Source organism: Lissotriton helveticus, chromosome 4_1 (genome assembly GCF_964261635.1).
Source record: "Lissotriton helveticus chromosome 4_1, aLisHel1.1, whole genome shotgun sequence".
NCBI classification, from domain to species: Eukaryota; Metazoa; Chordata; class Amphibia; order Caudata; family Salamandridae; genus Lissotriton; species Lissotriton helveticus.
The window spans coordinates 2140150060-2140173405 of record NC_136063.1 but is presented as its reverse complement, the minus strand read 5'-3'; positions in this window follow the sequence as shown (position 1 = coordinate 2140173405).

Below are 23346 nucleotides of genomic sequence, written 5' to 3'. Positions count from 1 at the left end.
TCACCTTACAATGTGCTGCACTCCCTGCCTGAGGGCAACTAACCCCTAATGTGCTTCATTCCATGCCTGAGGGCATCCATCCCCTTACAATTGCTGCACTCCGTGCCTGAGGGCATCGTCCCCTCACAAGGCGATGCACTCCCTGCCTGAGGGCGGATATACCTTCCAATGTGCTGCACTCCCTACCTGAGGTCAGCTATCTCCTTACGGCCCTCAGTGGATCATCTCCAGACCATGAGGTAGCATTCAGTTCCTACTCGAGATATGCTTCCCCATACAGGACTCTGCACTCCATTTCTAAGTTACCCTCTGATTCCCACATAATGCTCTGTAGCCCCTGCTGAGACACAGAGGCTACAGCTCAAGGAGACGCTATAGCTGCTGAGAGACACTACAGCTCAGAGGAGAGGCAATAGCTGCTACAATGTAAAGGAGAAGCTATAGCTGCTGAGAGACACTACATCTCAAAGCACAGGGTGTAGCTGCTTAGAGCTAGACACTACAACGCAAAGGAGAAGTTATAGCTGCTGGGAGCTAGACATTACAGGTCAAGGAGAAGCCATAGCTGCTGAGAGCTAGATACTACAATGTAAAGGAGAAGCTATAGTGATGAGAGTTAGACACTACAACGTAAAGGAGAAGCTATAGCTGCTGAGAGCTAGACAACACTGCACAAGGAGAGGCTCTAGCTGCTGAGAGCTAGACACTATAACGTAAAGAAGAAGCTATAGCACTGAGAGTTAGATACTACAGCTCACTGGAGAAGGTATAGTGTTGAGAGCTAGACACCACAGCTCAAAGTATAAGCTATACCTGCTGAGAATTAAACACTACAGCTCAAATGAGAAGCTATAGCTGCTGAGAGCTAGACACTAAAGCTCAAGGAGAGGCTCTAGCTGCTGAGAGGTAGACACTACAATGTAAAGAAGAAGCTATAGCTGCTAGGAGCTGAACCCTAAAGCTCAAGGAGAGGCTCTAGCTGCTGAGAGTTAGACACTACAATGTAAAGAAGAAGCTATAGCTGCTAAGAGCTAGACCCTAAAGCTCAAGGAGAGGCTCTTGCTGCTGAGAGTTAGACACTACAATGTAAAGAAGAAGCTTTAGCTGCTAAGAGCTAGACCCTAAAGCTCAAGGAGAGGCTCTAGCTGTTGAGAGCTAGACACTACAATGTAAAGGAGAAGTTATAGCTGCTGATAGTTTGATACTACAGCTCAAAGGACAGGGTAAAGCTGCTGAAAGCTAGATGCTATAGCTCAAATGAGAAACTATAACTGCTGAGAAATAGACACTACAGCTCAAAGAAGAAGCTGTGGCTGCCGAGAGCTACATACTTCAAGGAGAGGCTGTGGCCACTAGGTGCTAGACTCTGCAGCTCAAAGAATGCTATGGCGGCCAAGACTGAGGCAATACAGCTCAAAGAGGAGCCTGTAGCTGCTGAGAGCTAGACACGACAACTCAAAGGAGAGGCCGTGCCACAGACAGCTAGACAATAAAGCTCAAACGAGAGGCTTTTATAGCTGCTGAGTGATAGCCGCTACAGCTGAGAGGAGAGGCTGCAGCGATGGACAACTGAGACCACAGCTCAAGGGAGAGGCTACTGAAACTGCGGAGAGATAGACCCTACAGCTCAAGGAGAAGCTATAGCTGCTGAGAGCTAGACGCTACATACAGCTCAGGCAGAGGCTCTAGCTGCTGAGAGCTAGATACTACAATGTAAAGGAGAAGCTATAGCGCTGAGAGTAGGACCCTACAACGTAAAGGAGAAGCTATAGCTGCTGAGACCTAGACACTACAGCTAAAGCAGAAGCTGTAGCTGCTGAGAGCTAGACACTTCAATGTAAAAGAGGAGCTATATCACTGAGAGTTAAACACTACAGCTCAAAGTAGAAGCTATAGCTGCTGAGAATTAAACACTAAACACAAAGGAGAAGCTTTAGCTGCTGAGAGCTAGATTCTAAAGCTCAAGGAGAGGCCCGAGTTACTGAGACCTAGATACTTTAACATAAATGAGAAGTTATAGCACTAAGAGTTAGACACTACAGCTCAAAGGAGAGGCTGCAGTGATGGTCATCTGCGATGACAGCTCCAGGGAGAGGCTGCTGCAACCGCTGAGTGTTAGACACTACAGCTGAGAGGACAGACTGCAGTGATGGGCCTCAGAGACCACCGCTCAAGGGAGAGGCTGCTGAGTGCTAGACACTACAGCCTATAAGAGAGGCTGCAGTGATGGACATCAGAGAGCACAGCTTGAGGGAGAGGCTGCTGAGTGTTAGACACTACAGCTGAGAGGACAGACTGCAGTGATGGGCCTCAGAGACCACCGCTCAAGGGAGAGGCTGCTGAGTGCTAGACACTACAGCCTATAAGAGAGGCTGCAGTGATGGACATCAGAGAGCACAGCTTGAGGGAGAGGCTGCTGAGTGTTAGACACTACAGCTGAGAGGAGAGTCTGCAGTGATGGGCATCAGATACCACAGCTCAAAGGAGAAGCTGCTGAGTGTTAGACACTACAGCTGAGAGGAGAGGCTGCAGTGATGGATATCAGAGACCACAGCTCAAAGGAGAAGCTGCTGAGTGTTAGACACTACAGCTGAGAGGAGAGGCTGCAGTGATGGATATCAGAGACCACAGCTCAAAGGAGAAGCTGCTGAGTGTTAGACACCACAGCTGAGGAGTGGCTGTAGAGTGTTAGACCCTACTGCTGAGAGGCTGCAGTGATGGACAACAGAGACCACAAATCAAGGAAAGGCTGCTGAGTGTTAGACACCACAGCTGAGAGGCTGCAGTGATGGACATCAGAGACCACAGCTCATGGGAGTGGCTACTGAGTGTTAGACACCACAGCTGAGGAGTGGCTGTAGAGTGTTAGACCCTACTGCTGAGAGGCTGCAGTGATGGATATCAGAGACCACAGCTGAAAGGAGAAGCTGCTGAGTGTTAGACCCTACTGCTGAGAGGCTGCAGTGATGGACAACAGAGACCACAAATCAAGGAAAGGCTGCTGAGTGTTAGACACTACAGCTCAAGGGGGAGGCTGCAGAGTGTTAGACACTACAGCTCAAGGGGCAGGCTGCAGAGTGTTAGACACTACTGCTGATAAGAGAGGCTGCAGTGATGGGCATCAGGGCCCACAGCTCAAAGGAGAGGCTACTCAGCTGCTGAGTGTTAGACACAAGTGTACCTTGGGAAGGAGTGCGGAGCTGTGTACAGGATACACATATTCCTTAGGGGAGTGCAGAGCTATGTACTGTGTACAAATGTACTTTAGAGGAGTGCAGAGCTCTGTACGGGGTACAAGTGCACCTTAGGGGGGTATAGAGCTATGTACTGGGTGCAAGTGTGCCTTGGTGGGTACAAGTGTACCTTAGGAAGGGGTGCAGAGCTATTTGCTGGGTACAAGTGTACCTTAAGGGGGGTGGAGAGCTATGTACTAGGTACAAATGTATCTTAGGGGAGTGCAGAACTATGTACTGGGTACAAGTGTAACTTAAGCAGTGCAGAGCTATGTACTGGGCACAAGTGTTCCTTGGTGGGTACAAGTGTACCTTAGGAAGAGGTACAGAGTTGCGTACTGGGTACAAATGTAGCGTAGGGGAGTGCAGAGCTATGTGCTGCTGAGGACTGCTGAGTATTACAAACTACAGCTGAGGCTGTAGTGATGGACATCAGAGACCACAGCTAAAGTGAGAGGCTCCTGAAACTGCTGACGCAACTCATTTGAGCTGTAGCCCCTGCAGCGAATACCTCTGCTAGTAATGTTGCCATCAGCCTCTCGGCAGTAACGACGCCTCCATCGCAGCAGCTTCAATAGCTTGATGATGGATTTACTAGTAGAGGTTTTAGCTGCAGAGTGGCAGGGGCACCAGCTCAAAGGGCATGCTGTAGAGCTGCTGAGAGGATGTTGGTCTTCCACTAAATCAAAGCATGTTCTGAAGCTGCTAAAATCCTCCTGCTAGCTGCACCCCAAATGATGTTCACTCCATATGACTTCCTGGACCCCACACAGTGCTTTGTAATTGCTGTGGCCCTCTGTTTCCAGTGAAATGAAATGAAATGAAAGAGGGATTTATAAAGCGCATGGCTGCCCGGGAGCGTCCCAGCGCTAGTGAATGTGCTGGCGGAAGTGGGAAGAAAAATTATGGGAACAGCCAAGTTTTCAGATGTTTGCGAAAGGTGGAGTGGTTGGGTTCGGCGCGCAGGGACAGGGGGAGGGAGTTCCACAGCTTGGGGGCGTTTTAGGAGAAGAGACGGCCTCCTGTGCGAGCCCTCTTGATTCTGGGTATAGCGACTAGGTAGAGGTGGTCGGACCGCAGATTTCTAACGACAGTGTGGGGTCTGATCATGTTGCCAAGGATGGGAGGGCCCTTGCCGTGGAGGATTTTGTGGGTTGTGCATAGGGTCCTAAAGTATACTCTCTCCTGAATGGGGAGCCAATGGAGAGCTTTCAAAGCAGGTTTTGCTGAGCTCCTATTGTTTGTGCAGGTTAAAAGTCTGGCTGCAGAGTTTTGGACGACCTGCAGCTTAGCGATGACTTTCTTGGGGGCCCCCAGGTAAAGGGCATTACCGTAATCCAATCTGGACAGTAGAAGACCCTGGATAAGGAGTTTCCTGGAGTCTGGGGGGAGGAGGGGCAGGATTTTGCGGGTAGTCCGGAGGATGCCATAGCAGGCGCCCGCGGTCTAACTGGCTTGTGTGTTGAACAATAGTTCCTGGTCAAGCCAGATTCCCAGGCTCTTGATGTCCTTTTTAGGGGTTGGTATGGGACCCATGCAGGGTGGCAGTAAAATAGTCTTCTCACCTGGGACCTGTGATAAACCATACAATCGGTTGCCTTCTCAAAGGCCCTCACTCCAGTCAATGCTCTGCACTTAAAGCCCTGTTGAACCCAGCAACAGATTGTTAAATGCCTAATGTCCTCTCCCAGCCCATACAATCCCTCTCTTCAGGCCCTCTCAGGGGCGGCTCCTCTGTTAAGGCGGAGGAGCGTCGCCCCACTAAAAAAGTGCCCCCAGAGGTGGAAAAATAAAATGGTAATAAAGTTCTTTTATTATCATTTTATTTTTCAAAACCCAGTCTTGAGGTGAGCATCAGGGGGTTTCTGTTTCCTGCTGCTGTCAAACAGACTTCAGCAGAAAGCAGTGATGGTCAGGGCACTTTAAGTTTAATGTCTGCAGGTCTTTTTGGCCAGCTGTCTTGCGACGGCCAGCCAGACATGTGCATTTTAAACCTCTCTTACCTAGCTGTCATAGACAGCTGGATTAGAGGCAACCTAGGGCTCCAGTGCCTGAGGGAGGGGCGAGCGAGTCCACTTCCTCCAATCCTGGCACTGCTGTCATGCTGCATGAGAGCAGCACCGGGATTGGCTACTGCAGTTTCCTGGGTCCCGCGTTTGAACCTGCCAGCCTGGAGAAGACCATAGCAAGACGTCCCACCAGGAAAGTAAATTTAATTATCTTTTTTACTTTTTTTTTTGTCCCTTCTGCCCTTCTACTCTCCTTAAAGCTGCTGCTACTGGGCCCTCTAGTAACTGAGAAAAGGTTCTGCTCACCTGATGACCTGCCGTATCCAGTCTAATTATATGCCCTCCCTACTTCCCCTTGTATCGAACTTACTTGAACCCTCCCCTAACCAGTATCCCATAACATGCCCTGCAGCCCTGCAGTGCCTTCAAAAGGGTCTCATACTCTGTGTAATGTTCTTTGTTCACTGAGGTCCTTTCATACTTCAAACAATGCTCCCCTGTGCCCAAGACATATCTCTGCCCTCCATAAAGTTCTGCACACCTTAGGGTAACAACTCCCTATCAGGATGATCTGCACCCCCCTAAAGTACTCTTGTACCCAGTATATAGCTCTGTACTACATAATGTACACTTGTACCCAGTACGTAGCTCAGCACTCCATATGGTTCTGCACTCCTTAGGGTGGTCGTGGACTTATCAAGATGTACTGCACCCTCCCCCCAAAGTACACTTTTACCTAATACTTAACTCTGCACTCCTCAGGGTAATCATGTTTTTTAATGAAGAATGTCTGCCCTCCCTAAAGTACACTTGTACCCAATGCATAACTCTGTACTCCGCAAGGTCTGCACTCCTTAGGGTAACCATGTAGCTACGAGGATGCCCTGAAAACCCTGAAGTACACTTATACCCAGTACATAGCTCTGCACCCTCAGGACACTTCTACCCAGTACATTGCTCAGCATTCCATAAGGTACACTTGTACCAAAGTACATAACTCTGCACTCTAGGAGGTATGCTTGTACCCAGTACATAGCTCTGTACCCCCCACTAACCTGCATGTGTACCAAGTACATAGCTCTGCACCCCTCTAAAGTACACTTGTATTCAGTACATAGCGCTGCACCCCTCTCAGGTACACTTGTACCCAGCACATAGCTCTGTACAACACTAAGGTATACTTGTACCCGGTGTACAGTCATAATATCGAGTCAATTATTTCGACTGGACAGAATATCGAGTAAAAAATATAGAATGGACATAATATCGACTAGACATAATATAGACAACAAAAATATCGACTAGAGAAAATTAATATCGAATAGAATGGACATAATATCGAATCAAAAATATAGAATGGACATAATATCGACTAGACATAATATAGACAACAAAAATATCGAATTTAAGGTAAGTTAATAATAATTTTTATTTTTTGTGTAATATAAGTCTGTAGCGGGTTGTGGGTTTATAGGGGAATAGGGTGGGAAGTAATTTAATTCTAATTAATTAAATATGTTAATTTATTTATTGATATATATTTAGAATTAATTGTTAATTAATTATTAATTGGTAATTAATTAAAATATAATTGGTAATTAATTATAATTGATTAATTGATAAATATTTTAATTTTAGTAATTTATTTTCTGTAGCGGGTTGTGGGTTTATAGGGGAATAGGGTGGGAAGTAATTTAATTATAATTAATTAAATATGTTAATTTATTTATTGATATTTTTAAAAAATTAATTGTTAATTAATTATTAATTGGTAATTAATTAAAATATTATTGGTAATTAATTATAATTGATTAATTGATAAATATTTTAATTTTAGGGTTCAGGGTCAGTTGTCAGTTTTTGGGTAAAGGGGTATTTTTAGGGTTCAGGGTCAGTTTTCAGTTTTTGGGTAAAGGGGTATTTTTAGGGTTCAGGGGCAGTTTTCAGTTTGTAGGTAAAGGGGTATTTTTAGGGTTCAGGGTCAGTTTTCAGTTTTTGGGTAAAGGGGTATTTTTAGGGTTCAGGGTCAGTTTTCAGTTTTTGGGTAAAGGGGTATTTTTAGGGTTCAGGGTCAGTTTTCAGTTTTTGGGTAAAGGGGTATTTTTAGGGTTCAGGGTCAGTTTTCAGTTTTTGGGGTAAAGGGGTATTTTTAGGGTTCAGGGTCAGTTTTCAGTTTGTAGGTAAAGGGGTATTTTTAGGGTTCAGGGTCAGTTTTCAGTTTTTGGGTAAAGGGGTATTTTTAGGGTTCAGGGTCAGTTTTCAGTTTTTGGGGTAAAGGGGTATTTTTAGGGTTCAGGGTCAGTTTTCAGTTTGTAGGTAAAGGGGTATTTTTAGGGTTCAGGGTCAGTTTTCAGTTTTTGGGTAAAGGGGTATTTTTAGGGTTCAGGGTCAGTTTTCAGTTTTTGGGGTAAAGGGGTATTTTTAGGGTTCAGGGTCAGTTTTCAGTTTGTAGGTAAAGGGGTATTTTTAGGGTTCAGGGTCAGTTTTCAGTTTTTGGGTAAAGGGGTATTTTTAGGGTTCAGGGTCAGTTTTCAGTTTTCGGGTAAAGGGGTATTTTTAGGGTTCAGGGTCAGTTTTCAGTTTATGGGTAAAGGGGTATTTTTAGGGTTCAGGGTCAGTTTTGGGTTTTTGGGGTACAGGGGTACTTTGTAAAAATAAAGTAAAATTACATTTAAATTACATTTATTTAATAAAATTAAATTATATTAAATTATATTATAATATTTTTTATTAATTTATATTCAAAAAATTATTATATACTTACCAATACTTATGTTGTAATGGTATGCGTTGTAAAGGTATATGCGTTGTAAAATCTTGCGTTGTAAATGTATGCGTTGTAAAAGTTTTTGCGTTGTAAAAGTTTTGTTGTAATGGTAGGCGTTGTAAAAGTATGCGTTGTAACGTCATACATCCCTGGAGTGGGAATAGTAATTTTAACCTCTACGCTATCCAGCGCTTTCCCTACTGTTGCACCCACTGGAGTGGGAGTAGTAAATTTTACCTCTACGCTATCCAACACTTTTGCTAATGTTGAACTCACTATAGTTGTAACAATAAATTTTAAACATTTTCTAAAATGTTATATATGTTTATTTAATAATATGTTTAAATATATATATATATATATATATATATATATATATATATATATATATATATATATATATATATATATATATATATATATATATATATATGTGTGTGTGTAATTTTTGGTGATATAATTTTTTTAATTATATAAATTATTTATTAAAATTATATTTTTTTAATAATTATTTCTAAGTTTATATTAAATATATTTATTACTATATTAGTTTTAACTTACTTTTAAGACATTTTAAAAAATCGATATTTTGACAGTCTATATTTTTGTAAGTCGATATTTTGGAGTCGATATTTTGGTACTTACCTGTTTGAAGATAGGGAGTCGATATTTTGTCAATCGATATTTTTGACTCGATATTTGTGTATCTCGATATTTGTGTCGTCGATATTATGTCAGTGATCCCTTGTACCCAGTACGTAGCTCTGTACTCCATAAGGTACACTTGTACCAAGCACGTGGCTCTGCAATACATATGGATCTACACTCCTTAAAGTAGCCGCGTGCCTGCCATGATGTTCTGCACCCCCCAAACCCGGGTACACTTTTACCTAATACTTAATTCTGCACTCCCCAGGGTAATCTTGTTTTCATGAAGAATTTCTTCACTCTCTAAATACACTTCTGCCCAGTACATAGCTCTGCACCCCCTCCCCCCAAGGTACACTTGTACCCAGTGCATAGCTCTGCACCCGCTACGGTACACTTGGACCCAGTACATAGCTCTGCACCCGCTAAGGTTCACTTGTACCCAGTACATAGCTCAGAATCCCCCTAAGGTGCACTTGTACCCGGTACATAGCTCAGCATCCCCCTAAGGTACACTTGTACCCAGTACATAGCTCTGCACTCCTCTAAGGTAAATGTAAGTGTCTTGTAAACCGCACTGCTGCCCTGAGGCGTCTTGGCGCTGTAGACCGCTGGGGAACCCGTCCTGGCTATCCCTGTGAGATGGTCCCTACTGGGTATCTCCAAGGTGAAACCAGGCATCCCCGGCGAATGTGGGGGGCCGTTGTAGAGATGAGGCAAGCTAATGCCCAGAGTTGCCGAGTGTGATCCCTGGTTAGAGTAGGCACCGAGGCGAGAATTATCGAGTCCGCTGACCCTGGTCCACGACCCTGCTGCGTCGGGAATTGAACCCTGGTCCCGGGCCGTTCTCTGCTTCCGGGTCTGCCGCCTCTAACCAGTGAGCCACACCACTCCACCTACTTGGTACTTGGTACATTTGTACAAAGTACATAGCTCTGCTCTCTCCTAAGGTGCATTTGTACCCAGTGCGCAGATCTGCACCCCTTCCTAAGGTACACTTGTACCCACTGTGACACACTTGTACCCAGAATATAGCTCTACACTCCCCTACGGCACACTTGTATCCTGTACATAGCTCTGCACCCCGCTAAGGTACACGTGTACCCAGTACATAGCTCTGCACTTCCTAAGGTACACTTGTGCCCAGTACATAGTTCCGCAACCCCTAAGTTACACTTGTACCCAGTACATAGTTCTACACTCCATGAGGTACACTTGTACCCAGCACACAGCTCAACATCCCCCCTAAGGTACACTTGTACCCAGTGCACAGCTCTGTACTCCCTAAGGTACACTTGTACCCAGTACATATCTCTGCACCCCTCTCAGGTATACTTGTACCCAGCAAATAGCTCTGCACCACTCTAAGGCACACTTGTACCCAGTACATAGCTCTGCACGGTATTCAGTCAAAATATCTAGTTGGAAATGTTGACTTAGACTAATATTGAGTTTCAAAAATCGTGACACATAAATATCGACAACAAGAATATTGTGGTGAAGAATATCGACTTTAAGGTAAGAAATATCTTTTTGCAGAGTGCACCGCCCGCCACAATGCTAAAACTACAGGATGTGCCCGCCACTGTGGCGGGCACATCCTAATTCCCCCCACGGGACCCCCGCCCTTATGGCGGGCGGTCCCGTTCTCCGATAGGGTGGCGGGCGGACAATGTCCGCCCGTCATCATAATGGGGCCCAAAGTTCCTGCCACTTTTTATTGTTCTGTAAATGGTATCACTTTCTAAGGAAATTTTATTTGAAACCACTATTTTTAAAATATAATGCTAGATCCACCAAATACGCGATGAAGTTGTTATCCCTGCTTGAAAGCCCCGATGTCTGTTTTTTCACTGCATCTTATATTTTAAAATGTATTTTTGTTAGGAAATCAATTGTATTGTAAAAATATGCACCTGGGAAATCCCTGCTCTAAAGAAATATGCACTTTATTTTTGCTTAATGGTAATTAGGGATATAGATGGCGATTAGGGGCGCAATTGGAACATTTTCATATACAGACCAATAGCTGAAAATGTAACTTTGCACTGTTTGCATTATTCATTTTTGACTTGTTATTCTAGCACACTTTGCACATGTTTCAAATATTTTAATAACTGTTGCTGCTATTTGTAACACGATAATCTAAATTGTACCATCTTGACATTACCAAAATCCTGTTAAAGAAGAACTATATGCACAAATGTACTGACTAAGCATATTCTATGCTATAAGCACATGTCACTTTTTGTATATATTATATTATAATTGCACCTTGTTATTTTAATTGCTTTTGGCTCTGTTGTGTAGTACAACATGTAGTACGAAATAGAAATGTAACCTTTGTTTTATATATGCTTATATGGATGTTTTATATTCCGAATAAAGCTTTTGAAATTGATATTAATGAATTGATTAATTAGTGTAATTATTTTTATTATTTTTGTGTGTGTGGGTTTTGGGGTTAAAGTGGTGAAGGGTGGGGAGTACATACATTTTACTTACTTTATAATTAGTTGTTAAATGGTATAGTTATTTAATTGATTTTTTTTAAATTGTGTAATTTTTTACAGTTTAATTATAGGTGTGGTTTGTGGGGGTTATAGGTGTAAAGGCTGGAAAGTTAATTAAATGTAATCTATGTTTTAATTAATACTATTTGTTTTAATTGTTTAATTGAAAATGAATTATGTTAATTATGCAAATATTTTTTTTTTATTTCCGATGGCGGTTGTGAGTTGTTTGGTGTTATAGGGTAGGAAGTAAATAGACTAAATGTACGTAATTGTTAAATGTTTTCTCAATACATAATTTCTAAATAAAAATATGCATTTGTTCAAAAATTATTTTTTATTGTATTTAATGTAATATTTGTAGGCATTTGTGATATGCATTTAACATTATAATATGATTTATGTTTTTATTTGTGATATTAAATATACTTTTATTTTTATTTTTAACATATTTATATTTTTTGTATTTACTTTAAAAAAATGTTTTTACACTTTGTTCATTATATTTTGTTTGTTGTAAGTTTTTAACTGACTTGAGTGAATATAGTAAATTTTACCCCTCCGCAATCCAACACTTTCCCTACTGTTGCACTAACTAGAGTGGGAATAGTAAATGTTATCCCTCCGCTATCAAACAATTTTCCTACTGTTGCACTCACTGGAGTGAGAATAGTAATTTTACCCCTCCGCTATCCAACACTTTCCCTACTGTTGCACTCATTGTAGTGGGAATAGTAATGTAACCCCTCTGCTATCCAACACTTTCCCTACTGTTGCACTGACTGGAGTGGGAATAGTAATTTGTACCCCTCCGCTATCCAACACTTTCCCTACTGTTGCACACTCTGGAGTGGGAATAGTAATTTTTACCCCTGCACTGTCCAACACTTTCCCTACTGTTGCACTCATTGATTGGAGTGGGAACAGTCAGTTCTACCGCTCCACTTTACGACACTTTCCCTACTGTTGTACTGACTGGAGTGGGATATTGCTTTTTTTTGTTAATTATTAATTTTATTGTTGTGTTAAGTGTAATGTGAATAGTAAATTGTAGTATTTTGTAATGTTATATTTTATGTAATTTTATATTTATTGTAGTTAGAATAGTATATCTTAATTTTGTGTGTTGTAATATATTTTGTTAGTATTGTGTTGTTTTAGGTGGCAGTAATTATTTTTATTTAGTAGAAAAATGTTTTCTTTTTAATGTGGTGGGAAATGTAAATGTGTTTATTTTGATTAGTAATAATGTATTTTTTGTTGTAATTTATATAATTATGTGTTTGATTTATTATAATAACAATATAATTTGCAATATATTTTGTTTGTAACTTATTTTTAATTAAAGTGTAAATTGTAAAATATGTGTATTGTTTAATTTTTATTTTAAATTACATTGATTCCCTTTTTTAATATTTTATGTTTTCGGTATATTTATATATGTTTACCGATATTTATTACACTATGATGCTATTTAAGATGTTTTAAATTATATTATTCAATTATAATATTAGTTTATATTTTTATATATATAATTGTATATATATATGTGTGTGTGTGTTTACATTTTTAAAAATAAGCTTCTTTGTTGTATTTGTTAGAATATACATTTAATTATATTTTTTATATAACTTAAAGTTAATATTTAATTTTTGTTTATTTTATTATGTTAAAATATATATTTCAAAATCAAAATTTAATACAACTATATTATTGTAAACAATATTTTTCATTTCGATATTTTTGCACTTACCTGTTTTAGTGTAGGGAGTCGATATTTTTCCATTCTATATTTTTACCTCTATATTTGTTTCATCTATATTTTCGTGGTCGATATTCTGTCAGTAAATCACTCTGCACCATTCTAAGGCACACTTGTGCCCAGTACATAGCTCTTCACTCAATAAGGTACACTTGTACTCAGTACATAGCTCTGCCCTCCATAAGGTAAACTTGTACCCAGTCCACATCTCTGCACTCCCGTAGGTACACGTGTGCCCAGTACATAGCTTGCACCCCACTAAGGTAAACGTGTACCCAGTGCACAGCTCTGCACTCCACAAGGTGCACTTGTACCCAGTACATAGCTCTGCACCCCACTAAGGTGCACTTGTAGCCAGTATATAGCTCTACACCCCTTCCTAAGTCGCACTTGTACCCAGTGTACAGCTCTGCACTCCATAAGGTACACTTGTACCCAGTGCACAGCTCATCACTCCCTAAAGTACACTTGTACCAAGTGCATAGCTCTGCCCTCCCAAAGGCACACCTGTACCCACTGCACAGCTCTGCACACCCTAATGTACACTTGTACCCAGTACATAGCTCTGCCCTCCCTAAGTTACACTTGTACCCGTGTGCATAGCTCTGCACTCCATAATATACACTTGTGCCCAGTACATAGCTCTGCACCCCTTCCTAATGTACACTTGTACCCAGTACATAGCTCTGCACTCCACAAGGTACACTTGTACCCACTGCATAGCTCTGCACTTCTTATGGTACACTTGTACCCAGTACATAGCTCTGCACAACCCTAAGTTACACTTGTACCCGTGTGCATAGCTCTGCACTCCATAATATACACTTGTGGAGTGCAGAGCTATGCATCTGGCCAGACCGCTGCGCTCAACCGATGCCAACTTGGCTATCGTTCCAAAAATAAAGAAATCAAGATCTGGAGGCCGCTCTTTTTCCTATAACGTGGCCAAGCTGTGGAATGCTCTCCCCCAGCATTTAAGGTCCAACCCCGATCTTAATTATTTCCGCAAACAGCTGAAAACGCTTCTGTTCACCAATCAGTAGTTGGGTAGAGCACTTTCTCCCCAGCAATCCAAACCTCAGTTGGTAATTCATAGCGCTTGGACGCCTCAGGGCAGCTATGTGCGCTCTATAAAATTCAATTAATTCATTCATTCATTGTACCCAGTACATAGCCCTGTGCTTCATAAGGTAAACTTGTTGCTAGTACATAGCACCCCTTCCTAAGGTACACTTATACCCAGTACATGGCTCTGCACTCCATAAGGTGCACTTATACCCAGTGCATAGCGATGCACCTTTCTACGGTACACTTAGGTGTGCCTATGAGGATGCCCAGCACTCCCTTGTGATATCACTAGTACCAAAGGGCACCGTCCCACCCGGCATGCCGTGCCTTGCTTCCATGCTTTACTCTAAGCTCGCGGCCCCGGGTCGAGACCGGTGCTATGCACCGCTCTGCACAAACTCTCTCCAGCTCGGGCCGTGCCTCGCATTCCGAACGAGGAGCCCACCTCCCACCATGCAGTGCGCCCACCGGGCTCGGCCACCCCCGTGCATGCTCGGAGCTCCCTGCTGCCGCCGCCCCCGGCGGGTAGCCGAGGGCCTCCCACGCTCCGTGCACATCTCTTACGAGGAAACCTCACCCCCCACCCCCCCGACTGGAGCGCCACCCCCTCCCACTCTCCATGAAGTGTCTCTCCACGTCAGGCAGCGCTACCCATTCACCCCGAAGCCCCCTCACACCTCACGTTAGGCTCTCTGCACCACATGCAGCGCCCCTCACGTACATCCGGGGGACCCGCGGACCCCACGCAGGCTCTCCACCACATGCAGCGCCCCTCACGTACACCAGGGGTACCCTCGGACCCCACGCAGGTTCTCCATCACATGCAGCGCCCCTCACGTACATCCGGGGGACCCGCGGACCCCACGCAGGCTCTCCACCACATGCAGCGCTCCCCACTCATGCCCGGGCATAGAGTCTCTTCCCGCTTGGGGGGGGGGGGGGGGACTGGCGGGCACCCGCAGCCCCCTCACTTCCTATACATCTCCCTTGGAAACCCACCCCCGCGCAGCCATCTCCTGGATTCCCTTCCGTGAGCTCCTCTCACACAGGTCTGTGCACTGCCCTGCACTTCGGACCCCTCGCTCACGCATCACCACGTGCGGTGCTCCGCACCCGCACGCACAACACCCGCACCACTAGCCACATGTTCTCCATCTTGCCATGCCGCGCTGGAGCCTCTCACGCGCACCCTGCCTGAAGGAGACCCCTCACACGGTGATGCAGTGCCCCGCACTCTTGCACAGACACTGCCCCGGACCCCGTGCCACCCCCGCACTCCCACTCCTCCTTGCCTAAAGCGTTCGTTCATAATCAGTACAGCGCGCTGCACTTGGGTTCCTCTCGCAACGCGCATAGTGCCGTGGACCCTGTGGGGGTGTATGTACTCGCCTGCACACGCCTTGCGCTCTCCCGCAGGCTAGAAACCCCCCACCCCCCCTTCATGCAGTGTGCTGCATTCTACCACCGGGGTCTGCCCCCGCTTCATTCAGTGACCCGCGCTCTCCAGCAAGTGATAGTTCCACACCACAGGCAGCGCGCTGCACTCTCCATCGGGGTCCCTTCTACACCACATGCAGCGCGCTGCACTCTCCAGCCGTGATCTTCCTACACCACAGGCAGCGCGCTGCACTCTCCATCGGGGTCCCTTCTACACCACAGGCAGCGCGCTGCAGGCTCCAGCAGTGATAGTTCCACACCACATGCAGCGCGCTGCACTCTCCAGCCGTGATCTTCCTACACCACAGGCTGCGCCCTGCAGGCTCCAGCAGTGATAGTTCCACGCCACATGCAGCTGCTCTCCCTAGCCCTGGTCCTCCCGCACCAGATACAGTGCTCTGCACTTTTATGCGCGGTCCTCCCGCACCACCTGCACACTCCAGCGGGGGTGCTCCCGCGCCACACGCAGTGTCCTGCACACCTAGAAGGCGCCCTCCCCACACATAGTGTAGACAGTGTACGCTCCAGCAGCGCGTGGGTTGGGGGGGGGGGGGGCGTCCTCTCACACCTCATGCGTCCGCACCAGCGCGCTGCACTCTCCATGTGGAGTCCTCTCTCACCAAATGCAGCGCCAGGCACGGCCCTACCCTGCACGTCCTGGACGGTGCAGTGTCCGGCCAGGGGCCCCCTCCCGCGTCCGTGCCGCCCACCGGCCCGAGCTCGCTCCAGTGGCTCTGTCCAGCCTGTTTAATGGTCCCTCCGGCGCTCCGTACACGCCCCCTCCCGCCACACTCTGCGCTCCCTACCTGATGCTGTTCAGCATGGCCGGGCTGCTGTGGTACCCTCTACAGGCTCGCATCCTGGGGGGCGCCCGTCCTCCTGCCCCCCATGTTGCTGTTGAGGGATGGCGGGGGAGTTAAGCTTGCGGGGGAGGGGGGGGGGGCGGACTGAGGATGAGTGGCCACGGGGAGGTGCGGAGAAGCTTGCAGTGGGAGTAGGTCCGAGGTGGCGGCGCGAGCACAGGGGAGCGCGTGGAGTGCGGGAGGGATGATGGGGTGAAGCTTGGAGGGGGACCAGGGATGCGAGGCGGGGTCGGGCGACGACTGGCGGGCGGGCAGGGAGAGCAGGGCGGCCGACGGTGCTGCCTCTCCTCGGCTGTCGCTCGGTCTCTCGCCGGAGGATTTCCTAAGCTGGCTTTCTGCAGTGATGCCAGAGCGCATGCGGGCCGGGCCTGAGGGGGAGACTGTCTGCACACATGGGCTGCTAGCGCTGCTGAGAGGCAGAGGCCACTGCTCAGAGGAGAGGAGGTGCTGCTGCTGAGAGGCCTCACATCAGAGAAGTTATATAGATGCTGAGAGGCAGATGTTGCAGACATGAGTCCAATGTGTATAGCTGCTGAGAGGCAGAGGCCACAGCTCAGAGGGGAGGAGATGTAGCTGCTGAGAGGCAGAGGCGGCAACTCGGAGGAAATGCAATGTAACTGATGAGAGGCAAAGGCTACCACTCCGAGGACACGCTAGTAGCTGCTATGAGATAGAAGGCACAGCCCAGTGGAGATGCCATACAGCTGCTGTGGGACACAGTGCACAACTCTGAGCAGAGACTATATGGCTCCTGAGAGGCAGCACCTTTTGCTGCTGAGGGGCCTTTGCAACAGTTCTGAGCAGAAGTTTATCTGCTTAGAGGCCCTTGGACACAGCTAAAACAACAGGTTACAGCTGCTGAGTGATAGAGGCTGCTCATCAAAAGAGAATCGGGATCTGCTGCTGTTATTTAGAAACAGGGAGAGGGGCCCAAAGGAGAAGATAGCTGCTGAGAGGAATTAATTATTACTACTGAGATGCTGCTGGTACAGTTCCTAGAAGATGAGGCACTAAGTGTAACATGAAGGTGATGCTTAACTGCTGAGAGGCACAGGGTATAGCTTAGAGGAGAGTCTGAGCTGCTGAAAGGACTGATCTGTTGCTGCGGAGGAGTTTTGGGTATAGCTTCGAGAAGTTTATCAGGCTAGAGGCGGAGACTACTGCTAAAGAGACAGGCTGCACAACTTCTGAGAGACAAAATTCACAGTCACAACATAATACCCTATGAGCACGACACCCAACTCATCCTCTCACTCACAGACTACCCCACCACCACCAGGACCACCTTCCACGGATGAATGACAAGCATTGCCAAATGAATGAAACTGTCTGGAGCTGAACACAGGCAAGACGGAAGTCCTGATCTTCGGCAACAACACATGGAATGATGCCTGGTGGCCATCTTACCTAAGACTCACGCCTACCGACCACTCCAGACACCTCAGAATCATCCTTGATAACACGCTCACCATGAATTCACAAAAAAATATTTACCTCCCCGTACTTCCTCACCCTGCACATGCTACCTATGACCTTCTAGTGGCTATCTCTTCACACAAGATGCACAGTGACAGAGGCAGGCATGTAAGGGGTGGGTGCTGGCAGACATTGCACCCGGCGGAAACCCCCCATTACGGTGCCGGCGACTACACGCTCTAGCCAATGGAGCAACCAACACTCTTAGACTAGGTTGCTACAAGAGCGGCCTTTCAATAGAACTATTGCCACATTGTAGTTGCATACGAGGTTGGATCGCTCCCAGTTATTAGGGTTCTAGACCCACCAACTTTCACTCACTTTTTATTCACGTTATTGGTCCAGAAGAAGAGCCTGGGATCATTTTGACCACCGAGATGGTACAAAACATGTTGACCTAAAGTTACAAAGGCAAATTACGACCCATCAGTAACTCACGACCTATGGGTTTTTTAACCTGGCAAGGTAACCTATACATTAAACTCTATACTCACTCTGGTATCCCTTAGCCAGTTTTATCATTCACTCACTCACCCACGCACTGTTCTCTTAGAACCCTCTATCTCACACCCTCCCGCATCATACGGTAGTACGAACAAAAGTGGCCCTTCGGGGGACCCATCGGACATTGCAGCGCCGGCCCGATGAGGAGAAACGCCCTATGATGAAGCATGACATCCTTTGGGGTGTATGAGGGCATCAAGAGATGAGACTTGCGGATGCCTCTAGCTTGTGAGGTTTAGACCTAGGCTCTTGACCTCTACCTCTTCTCCCCTCTTTCTCTGCCATGTGGGTGACTTTTTGCACCCATACCTGGAACAGTTACCCCTTGTTTGATTTGAAACAGGCCCTGATCACCAGCCGACTGGACTATGGCAATGCTCCCTATGTAGGATTCGCTGCACCCCTCTTACAAAGACTTCATATAAAATTCCACAGCCAGACTCATCCTTAACCTCCCCCGATGAATTCACATCACACCCCATCTCTGGCAACTTCACTGGCTCTCCGCACAGAAGACATGCCAATTCAAGCTGCTGACTCACGCGCACAACAAAGACCCACCTACATCAACCACCACCTGAACGTCCACCAACCATCTAGAAGGCTACGCTCCACCACCCTATCACTTGCCCACACTCCTCACATCTATCGAAGCAGAAGTGGGAAACGCTCCTTCTCCTACATTGCGGCAAAGATCTGGAATCGCCTCTCCACACAGCTCCGGCAGCGCCTTACTTCTGGAATTCCAAAGGGCCCACAAAACCTGACTGTTCGATTGAGCCTTCCGAGACCTGCAAACACCTAGATACCCTATCGGGGGATTAGCAACACTATACAAAGCCTGATCGATTGATTGAGAGGTTACATCTCAAAAGAAAAGCAGGGCCGGCTGTTAATTAGACAAAACAGAGACTTGAACCCAAATGAGAAACTATAGAGCTCCTGAGAGAAATGATTTGTTGATACTAAGAGGCTGCTAGTACAATTTCTTGCAGAGGTTTTAGCTGCTGAAAGACAGAGGCTGCTGAGAGGCAGTAATAGCGGTGTAGCACGGTTACAACAAATTTTTTACAACGCACTACCATTACATCGCAACTTTTACCACGCAAACCATTACAACGCAATGCGCTGGGGGGCGCTCTAGGATAAGGAATGTATTTAATATACTATCCAACACCTTCCCTGCTATCCACGGGGACTGGAGTTGGAATAGTAAATTAAATAATTCACTATCCAGCGCCTAAAAGCATTATGCGTTGTAATGGACTGCGTGGTAAAAACCGCGTTGTAAAGGCATGCGTGGTAAAAGCATGCGTTGTAGTGACACCAATCCGTAATAGCTCCAGTGATAGAGTATATAGCTTCTGATAGGCAGAGGCAGGTGCTCAGGGGAAAGGCAGCTGCTGAGGCAATAGGTGAATGAAGAGACTATAGCTGCTAGGGGCTAGACACCACAGCTCAAAGGAACGTTTCATAGCTGCTGTGAGGGAGGGTATATTGCTTCTAAGAGGCTGATGGTACATTTCCAAGCTGGCACTTTCAGCTGGTTAGAGGTAGACTACAGTTAATAAGTGGCTTTAGCTGCTGAGAGGAAACGTCTATAGCCACAGTTCAAAGAGAGTGAAACAACTGCTGAGAGCCAGAGGCTACATCTCATTTCAGAGGCCAGAGCTTTGACGTGAATAGAAGGCACAGCGTACAGCAGAGGCGTTAGCTGCTAAGAGGCAGGGGTGACATGTGAACGAAGTGACTATAGCTTAGGAGGGGCATGGGCTGCAGCTCATAACAAAGGCTATAGGCTCCTCATAAGCAATTTCAGCAATTCAAAGAAGAGGCCATAGGTGCTAAAAGGGAGAGGCTACTGTACGTAGCAGAGGCTTAAACTGCTGAAAGGTAGCTGCTGCTGCTCGTAGCAGAGGCTCTAGCTGCTGAGTTCATAGCATAGACTTGCTGCTAAGTTGTAGAAGCTTTGGCTCATAGGAAAGGGTATAGTTGCTGAGAGGAATGGACTATTGTGGCTTGCTTCATCAGCGGGTCGATCCCTGCTGATGTTCACCCAGGGTGGCTCGCAGTAGTGGCCCGTCCCCAGCCAAAGTGGCGGGGTGGGCGCGAGGAAGAAGGTAGGTAGAGGGGGTTTGGGGATAAAAAATAACTTACCTGAATGTGGCCTGCCGCATTGTGCTCTTCCTCTCATCTTCTTCTTGGCTTCTTGGCTTCCTTAAAAATAGTCAAATGAAGCAGCACAACAGGAAGGACTGAAAAAAGCTCCTAAAAAGCCCCCCTCGCCAGACTGAGTACATCTTATTCATCCCAGTGGTCAAAGTGGGAGGAATAGGAGGAGAACGACGTGCCCATACTTTTTAATTTTAGAAAAACATTTCCTCTACTTTGTGTGAAAAGACAACCCTCCCAGGACAATTAATTCCGACAGCTTAATTGCTTCCGCTGATGTGGAAGGGAGGGAGTCTCTTGTGCTCTGAAACTGAGGGAGAGGCAGACAGCTAAACAAGTATTCATGCCGGGTGCCTGCTTCCCTGATAGAAATGTAAATCTGCACAACTGGTCAATCTGCAAATGTAAAGGGTGTATAGAAGTTGGTATTGTCTTTAATCGATGGAATCACTTGAAGTTTCCTGAAGACACATTTCTTCTTTTTGAAAGGTATTGTCAGAGATCTATCAGCAAAGCTGTCAAGTGTGTGCTTTAAAGACTGTTATATAAAAAAAAAAGTACTAAGTGTACAGTCTGGGTATTACTAAAATCTATATTTTGAAAGCACTCTTTTTTTATTCTAATCTTTTTTTCAAAATTTGTAGCAGTTTATCTTACACTGTTTGCAATGAAAGTTTAAAATAATGACTTACATGTTCACAGTGCTTTCTGTCACAGACTGGGACCTCTCAGCACTAAACATACACAGGTCACTATTCTCCACTTCACTAAACTGGATTACATTCTGTGGATCTCTGGTGCAGTCCATTAACTAATAGAACGTTTCAGAATGTACGATAGTGCATTTCCCACTGATTAACACAACTTCCATTTAATTTTCACTTAAGCTGTGGGTTATTTTATATCTAGTTACCTGAAGGTGAAAGATTTGAATTTTTAGAGAAATATTTAGTTTTTTTAGCCACACCTTTGACTATGCCCCCACGCTCATTCACCCCACCCCCATTGTGCAGAGCATCACACGTTTCTAGATGCACTACGACAACGGATTCATCCACACCTGCATGCTTTTGCACCTCATCTGCTCCCAATGGTTGCATCACCAGCCGGAGCTGTCCACGGTGCTGAACACTAGCAGGCTTTCACTCGTCCGTTGCACCCCGTCACCGCTGAATTTACATACTGACTTCTTGAGGAAACTATGTTCTGAGTTACGAACTTCAATACAGTGGCCCTATCTTTAACCCCAACGTCATTGCTTTCAGCATCTCTGAAGTGGGTAGGCATAGAAACTTCAAAAATGTTAATTGTTCCTCCTTTTCTTTGACTACAAAGTTATTTCTTGTCTGAAGTCTCTGACTGGAGATTGTCTGCTTTATACATTTAATCCCCTGTCTTACTCTGTACCTGGCCTGAACTTTCACAGCGCTTCCTTCGAGCCAAGACGCCTCTGAATGTTATCTCGAGAATGCAGCGAAGCCTTCTGAGGTCCCTGCAGTGCTGGGGAGGGGGCACTCAGAGGGGAAGGTACCAGAAGGTGCAGCGAGGCTGGCTGAGGTGCGGATTCGGATGAGAGGGGGTAGGTGAGCCCCCTTCAGTGATGAGCGGGTGCTCCGTCCTATGAGGCAGGTGCTCTAGGCACGGCAAGCAGAACAGGCCCAAAGAGGGAGGAGAGATGTGTCAACATCAGACCGGCACAGGGGCACACTTTTCTTTTCGTTGTTTTTCCACCGTGGATGCTTTGCGTGTGCTGGTTTAGAAAGAGGTGCGGATCAGAAAACACATCCTGCTCTTCTGCAGATCGTCCCGACGGAGGTGTGCTGGGAAAGGTGAAGTGGGGGTCATGAAAGTCAGGAAAAGGGGTTTTGAGGATGTTTGTTGTTAAATATCCCCAGATCTGGCCGGGGTTCACAGCCTGTATGTGAGGCTTTAGCTGCCCCAACATTACAAACACTTCCACCGAGCTCTCACAGCAGATCTAAGCACCACCGTGCAAAGCTGTACGGAGGTCTCACCAGCCGCGCAGAAGGCGCTTCTCTGTCCGTGCAAAGTTGCCCCAGTACTGAAGCCCACAGAGTGCTCACAATGCACTTCTATCCGTGCAAAGCGGCCCCAGTACTGAAGCCCACAGAGTGCTCACAGTGCACTTCTATCCATGCAAAGCTGCCCCAGTACTGAAGCCCACAGAGTGCTCACAATGCACTTCTATCCGTGCAAAGCTGCCCCAGTACTGAAGCCCACAGAGTGCTGTGCTCACAATGCACTTCTATCCGTGCAAAGCTGCCCCAGTACTGAAGCCCACAGAGTGCTCACAATGCACTTCTATCCGTGCAAAGCTGCCCCAGAACTGAAGCCCACAGCGTGCTCACAATGCACTTCTATCTATGCAAAGCTGCCCCAGTACTGAAGCCCACAGAGTGCTCACAATGCACTTCTATCCGTGCAAAGCTGCCCCAGTACTGAAGCCCACAGAGTGCTCACAATGCACTTCTATCCGTGCAAAGCTGCCCCAGTACTGACGCCTTTAAGGTTCTATCCTGTCCTTCTCATGCAAAGCTGTCCCAGTACTGAAGCCCACAGAGTGCTGTGCTCACAATGCACTTCTATCCGTGCAAAGCTGCCCCAGTACTGAAGCCCACAGAGTGCTCACAATGCACTTCTATCCGTGCAAAGCTGCCCCAGTACTGACGCCTTTAAGGTTCTATCCTGTCCTTCTCATGCAAAGCTGTCACAGTACTGAAGCCCACAGAGTGCTCACAATGCACTTCTATCCGTGCAAAGCTGCCCCAGTACTGACGCCTTTAAGGTTCTATCCTGTCCTTCTCATGCAAAGCTGTCCCAGTACTGAAGCCCACAGAGTGCTGTGCTCACAATGCACTTCTATCCGTGCAAAG